The sequence below is a fragment of the Nerophis lumbriciformis genome, linkage group LG06, assembly GCF_033978685.3.
Source record: "Nerophis lumbriciformis linkage group LG06, RoL_Nlum_v2.1, whole genome shotgun sequence".
NCBI classification, from domain to species: Eukaryota; Metazoa; Chordata; class Actinopteri; order Syngnathiformes; family Syngnathidae; genus Nerophis; species Nerophis lumbriciformis.
In genome coordinates, this window is record NC_084553.2 from 1,763,044 (window position 1) to 1,770,950 (window position 7,907).

The window sequence follows — 7,907 nt, forward strand, 5'->3', positions numbered from 1 at the left end:
ACCAAGACTGTGTACGTACGACAACCAAGACTGTGTACGACAACCAAGACTGTGTACGGCAACCAAGACTGTGTACGACAACCAAGACTGTGTACGACAACCAAGACTGTGTACGACAACCAAGACTGTGTACGGCAACCAAGACTGTGTACGACAACCAAGACTGTGTACGACAACCAAGACTGTGTACGACAACCAAGACTGTGTACGACAACCAAGACTGTGTACGTACGACAACCAAGACTGTGTACGTACGACAACCAAGACTGTGTACGTACGACAACCAAGACTGTGTACGTACGACAACCAAGACTGTGTACGTACGACAACTAAGACTGTCTACGACAACCAAGACTGTGTACGACAACCAAGACTGTGTACGACAACCAAGACTGTGTGCGTACGACAACCAAGACTGTGTACGACAACCAAGACTGTGTACAACAACCAAGACTGTACGACAACCAAGACTTTGTACGACAACCAAGACTGTGTACGACAACCAAGACTGTGTACCTACAACAACCAAGACTGTGTACGTACAACAACCAAGACTGTGTACGTACGACAACCAAGACTGTGTACGTACAACAACCAAGACTGTGTACGTACGACAACTAAGACTGTCTACGACAACCAAGACTGTGTACGTACTACAACCAAGACTGTGTACGACAACCAAGACTGTGTACGTACGACAACCAAGACTGTGTACGACAACCAAGACTGTGTACGTACGACAACCAAGACTGTGTACGACAACCAAGACTGTGTACGTACGACAACCAAGACTGTGTACAACAACCAAGACTGTGTACGACAACCAAGACTGTGTACGTACGACAACCAAGACTGTTTACGACAACCAAGACTGTGTACGACAACCAAGACTGTGTACGTACGACAACCAAGACTGTGTACGTACGACAACCAAGACTGTGTACGTACGACAACCAAGACTGTGTACGTACGACAACCAAGACTGTGTACGTACGACAACCAAGACTGTGTACGTACGACAACCAAGACTGTCTACGACAACCAAGACTGTGTACGTACGACAACCAAGACTGTGTACGTACGACAACCAAGACTGTGTACGACAACCAAGACTGTGTACGACAACCAAGACTGTGTACGTACGACAACCAAGACTGTGTACGTACGACAACCAAGACTGTGTACGACAACCAAGACTGTGTACGTACGACAACCAAGACTGTGTACGACAACCAAGACTGTGTACGTACGACAACCAAGACTGTGTACGTACGACAACCAAGACTGTGTACGTACGACAACCAAGACTGTCTACGACAACCAAGACTGTGTACGTACGACAACCAAGACTGTGTACGTACGACAACCAAGACTGTGTACGACAACCAAGACTGTGTACGACAACCAAGACTGTGTACGTACGACAACCAAGACTGTGTACGTACGACAACCAAGACTGTGTACGACAACCAAGACTGTGTACGTACGACAACCAAGATTGTGTACGTACGACAACCAAGACTGTGTACGTACGACAACCAAGACTGTGCACGACAACCAAGACTCTGTACGTACGACAACCAAGACTGTGTACGTACGACAACTAAGACTGTCTACGACAACTAAGACTGTCTACGACAACCAAGACTGTCTACGACAACCAAGACTGTGTATGACAACCAAGACTGTGTACGACAACCAAGACTGTGTACGTACGACAACCAAGACTGTGTACGTACGACAACCAAGACTGTGTACGACAACCAAGACTGTATGACAACCAAGACTGTGTACGACAACCAAGACTGTGTACGTACGACAACCAAAACTGTGTACGACAACCAAGACTGTGTACGACAACCAAAACTGTGTACGACAACCAAGTATGTGTACGTACGACAACCAAGACTGTGTACGTACGACAACCAAGACTGTGTACGACAACCAAGACTGTATGACAACCAAGACTGTGTACAACAACCAAGACTGTGTACGTACGACAACCAAGACTGTGTACGACAACCAAGACTGTGTACGTACGACAACCAAGACTGTGTACGTACGACAACCAAGACTGTGTACGTACGACAACCAAGACTGTCTACGACAACCAAGACCGTGTACGTACGACAACCAAGACTGTGTACGTACGACAACCAAGACTGTGTACGACAACCAAGACTGTGTACGACAACCAAGACTGTGTACGTACGACAACCAAGACTGTGTACGTACGACAACCAAGACTGTGTACGACAACCAAGACTGTGTACGACAACCAAGACTGTGTACGTACGACAACCAAGACTGTGTACGTACGACAACCAAGACTGTGTACGTACGACAACCAAGACTGTCTACGACAACCAAGACTGTGTACGTACGACAACCAAGACTGTGTACGACAACCAAGACTGTGTACGACAACCAAGACTGTGTACGTACGACAACCAAGACTGTGTACGTACGACAACCAAGACTGTGTACGACAACCAAGACTGTGTACGTACGACAACCAAGATTGTGTACGTACGACAACCAAGACTGTGTACGTACGACAACCAAGACTGTGCACGACAACCAAGACTCTGTACGTACGACAACCAAGACTGTGTACGTACGACAACTAAGACTGTCTACGACAACTAAGACTGTCTACGACAACCAAGACTGTCTACGACAACCAAGACTGTGTATGACAACCAAGACTGTGTACGACAACCAAGACTGTGTACGACAACCAAGATTGTGTACGTACGACAACCAAGACTGTGTACGTACGACAACCAAGACTGTGTACGACAACCAAGACTGTATGACAACCAAGACTGTGTACGACAACCAAGACTGTGTACGTACGACAACCAAAACTGTGTACGACAACCAAGACTGTGTACGACAACCAAAACTGTGTACGACAACCAAGTATGTGTACGTACGACAACCAAGACTGTGTACGTACGACAACCAAGACTGTGTACGACAACCAAGACTGTATGACAACCAAGACTGTGTACAACAACCAAGACTGTGTACGTACGACAACCAAAACTGTGTACGACAACCAAGACTGTGTACGACAACCAAGACTGTGTACGACAACCAAGACTGTGTACCACAAACCAAGACTGTGTACGTACGACAACCAAGACTGTGTACGTACGACAACCAAGACTGTGTACGTACGGCAACCAAGACTGTGTACGTACGGCAACCAAGACCGTGTACGGCAACCAAGACCGTGTACGACAACCAAGACTGTGTACGTACGACAACCAAGACTGTGTACGACAACCAAGACTGTATGACAACCAAGACTGTGTACGACAACCAAGACTGTGTACGTACGACAACCAAAACTGTGTACGACAACCAAGACTGTGTACGTACGACAACCAAGACTGTGTACGACAACCAAGACTGTGTACGTACGACAACCAAGACTGTGTACGTACGGCAACCAAGACTGTGTACGTACGGCAACCAAGACCGTGTACGACAACCAAGACTGTGTACGTACGACAACCAAGACTGTGTACAACAACCAAGACCGTATACGACAACCAAGACCGTATACGACAACCATGACCGTATACAATAATCAAGACCGGATAATATATATCGGGCCGGATAATAACCAAGACCGAATACGATAACCAAGACCGTATACGATAACCAAGACAGTATATGACCCAAACTGTATACGAAAACCAAGATCGTGTACGAAAACCGAGACCGTGTATGACAACCAAGACCGTATACAATAACCAAGACTGTATACAATAACCAAGACGGGATACGATAACCAAGACTTGATAATAACCAAGACGGGATACGACAACCAAGACAGCATACGATAACCAAGACTGTATACGATAACCAAGACTGTATACGACAACCAAGACTGTATACGACAACCAAGACCGTATACGATAACCAAGACTGTGTACAACAACCAAGATCGTATACGATCATCAAGACCGTGTAAGATAACCAAGACTGTATACGATAATCAAGACTGTGTAAGATAACCAAGACTGTATACAATAACTATGACCGTGTACGACAACCAATCCCAGGGGACTCCGGAGGCAGTCGCAAGGTAACGACAGGCCCGAAGGGCAGCGGCCGTGGCTGTGGACGAGGCTAAGCAGAGGGTGTGGACGAGGCTAAGCAGAGGGTGTGGGAGCAGTTCGGGGAATCCATGGAGAAGGACTATCGGGGGGCACCAAAGCTGTTCTGGAAGACCATACGGAACCTCAGGAGGGGGAAGCAGCGAACCATCCAAGCTGTGTACAGCAAGGATGGGACTCTGCTGTCTTCAAGTGAGGAAGTTGTAGGGGGTTGGAAAGAGCACTTTGAGGAACTCCTGAACACAATTACATCAAACACACCCTCCCTGACAGGAGCGCAGCCTGAGGATGATGGGGGGATTGACGTCGATCTCTCGGAGTGAAGTCACTATCTACATTCTTACTCTCATCTATGGTCTTGAAGTGTGGGTCATGACCCAAAGAATAAGATCACGGGTACAAGCGGCCGAAATGAGTTTCCTCTGAAGGGTGGCTGGCATCTCCCTTAGAGATAGGGTGAGAAGTTCAGTGAGAGAGACTCTGAGTAGAGCCGCTGCTCCTTCGCTTGGAAAGGAGCCAGCTTAGGTGGTTCGGGCATCTCGTGCGGATGCCTCACCAGCGTCTCCCTAGGGAGGTCCTCGTTGCACGTCCCACTGGGAGGAGACCCCGGGGCAGGTCAAGGACCAGATGGGGGAATTACATCTCCTCTCTGGCCTGGGAACGCTTCGGGATCCCCCAGGAGGAAGTCGCTAATGTTGCTCTGGAGAGGGAAGTCTGGGGGTCTCTGCTGGAGCTGTTGTCCCTGCGACCCCATTCCGGTTAAGCAGTTGAAGATGGATGGATGGATGGACGACAACCAAGACTATGTACGACAACCAAGACCATGTACGACAACCAAGACCATGTACGACAACCAAGACCGTATACGATAACCAAGACCGCATACGATAACCAAGACCGTATACAATTACCAAGACCGTACAACGATTTCCAAGACCGTGTACGATAACCCAGACTGTATACGACAACCAAGACCATGTATGACAACCAAGACCGTATACGATAACCAAGACCGCATACGATAACCAAGACTGTATACGACAACCAAGACCATGTACGACAACCAAGACCGTATACGATAACCAAGACCGCATACGATAACCAAGACCGTATACGATTACCAAGACCGTACAACGATTTCCAAGACCGTGTACGATAACCCAGACCTAATAATAACCCAGATAGTCAACAATCAGCGGGTGAAAAGGTATGTCTGTGGTGATGCCCAGGGAGGTACGTGGTGGACGCCGTTACTTTTACAGTTTTTCTCTCCACAAATGAAGTTAGTCAACAAAGGGGAGTTCCTTGGCGGAGGTCCCAGGATGTTTGCAGCCACGCCATACCTCAAACCACATAACTGTTGGGAGTGCAAGGCAGCTACTGTCATATTTAATGTATTTAATTTTGCCAGAATTCACCTTTTATTTATCATGTTTGTCACCTGAACACAACTGTTGTTGTTTCCTGCGCTTTTAGGAGGACTTCTTGACCAAAGTTGCCCCACAAACGTGCCTGAGCAGGAACATTTCAATGCTTTTATAGTCCAACTTCTATTTTTATATCTCCTCTTTGTAGTCCAACACCACTGATGTGATCCAACAATGACAATAAAACGTTTAAATCCTCTTTGCATTCCAGGAAGTCATGTTGCGCAATCCCAATGTAATATTGACACAAACATAATCATCAATACAATGTAATCCATTACATGACACAAACATAATCAATACAATGTAATCTATTACATGACACAAACATAATCATCAATACAGTGTAATCCATTACATGACACAAACATCAATACAATGTAATCTATTACATGACACAAACATAATCATAAATAAAATGTAATCTATTACATGACACAAACAATCATACATAAAATGTAATCTATTACATGACACAATCATAAATAAAATGTAATCTATTACATGACAAACATAATCATAAATAAAATGTAATCTATTACATGACACAAACAATCATACATAAAATGTAATCTATTACATGACACAATCATAAATAAAATGTAATCTATTACATGACAAACATAATCATAAATACAATGTAATCTATCACATGACAAACATAATCAAGTCCAATTGTAATCTGTCATAAATAAAATGTAATCTATTACATGACACAAACAATCATACATAAAATGTAATCTATTACATGACACAAACATAATCATAAATAAAATGTAATCTATTACATGACACAATCATACATAAAATGTAATCATAAATAAAATGTAATCTATCACATGACAAACATAATCAAGTCCAATTGTAATCTGTCATAAATAAAATGTAATCTATTACATGACACAAACAATCATACATAAAATGTAATCTATTACATGACACAAACATAATCATAAATAAAATGTAATCTATTACATGACACAATCATACATAAAATGTAATCATAAATAAAATGTAATCTATCACATGACAAACATAATCAAGTCCAATTGTAATCTGTCATAAATAAAATGTAATCTATTACATGACACAATCATACATAAAATGTAATCATAAATAAAATGTAATCTATCACATGACAAACATAATCAAGTCCAATTGTAATCTGTCATAAATAAAATGTAATCTATTACATGACACAATCATACATAAAATGTAATCATAAATAAAATGTAATCTATCACATGACAAACATAATCAAGTCCAATTGTAATCTGTCATAAATAAAATGTAATCTATTACATGACACAATCATACATAAAATGTAATCATAAATAAAATGTAATCTATCACATGACAAACATAATCAAGTCCAATTGTAATCTGTCATAAATAAAATGTAATCCGCCCCCTATACGTCACCTATTAGGCCCCACCCTCTGTCACCCTGCACAGGAAAAGGCCCAAAACTGATGGCTAGAAAACAAAACGACTACATGTTCGAAGTGGGTGTTTTAGACGCGGACAGAGCTTGTTTACACACATTCACTCAAGTATTGATGCTTTTAAAGTTTTAATGGTCGAATAAATCGCACACGGCAACAAGTGTGCGGTCAAATGGAATTCTAAAAACACTGAATCTTTTATTCTGAAGGCGTGTTTCGACGAAATCCGGTTCAAAGGTTAACTAGAACCCCGGGCGGCCAATGGCGGAAGAAAAAAAAAGAAAGGTTTGTGTTATTGAAATAAAAAAACATGTTTGTGTGGTTGCTAAAGATGAAGACAAGAAAATATGGAGGAGACAAAGAGCACCATGCGGAGATAAAGTGACGAAAGGCGGCACAGTGACACAACTTCCGGCTGATGTTAGCTTGTTAGCTTATGTTTATTTGACACATTATTTGTTTTCTTACACACAATACGTCATAATATTTGATTTATTGCAGCATATGTTTGACTTTCCTTTTAATGTCAAATGATACACATCACGGTTTTATTGTTTACATTGCATGTATTATCGATGATGACGTCACCGCGGGAAGGAGCCCCCTGCTGGCCGCCCTGCAGAACTTCATCCCCAGCAACACCTGCAATGTCAGTATGTTACCATAGCAACGCCATGATATAATATCCACAATATGAAAGACAAACGTGCGCATAAAAAACAAGCAAACAAAAATACACCTCAACTCAAATACTAATTACTATTGATTAATTGGTACCATTCTGTTGGGGATGATGCAACAACCTAAAGCTGCAGCCACGCTCCAAAAACAGGAAATGGAAATCCCAAAATAAGAGACAGGAAATAGGACACGACTAGTCTGCAGGGATACAGTCCGTAAGC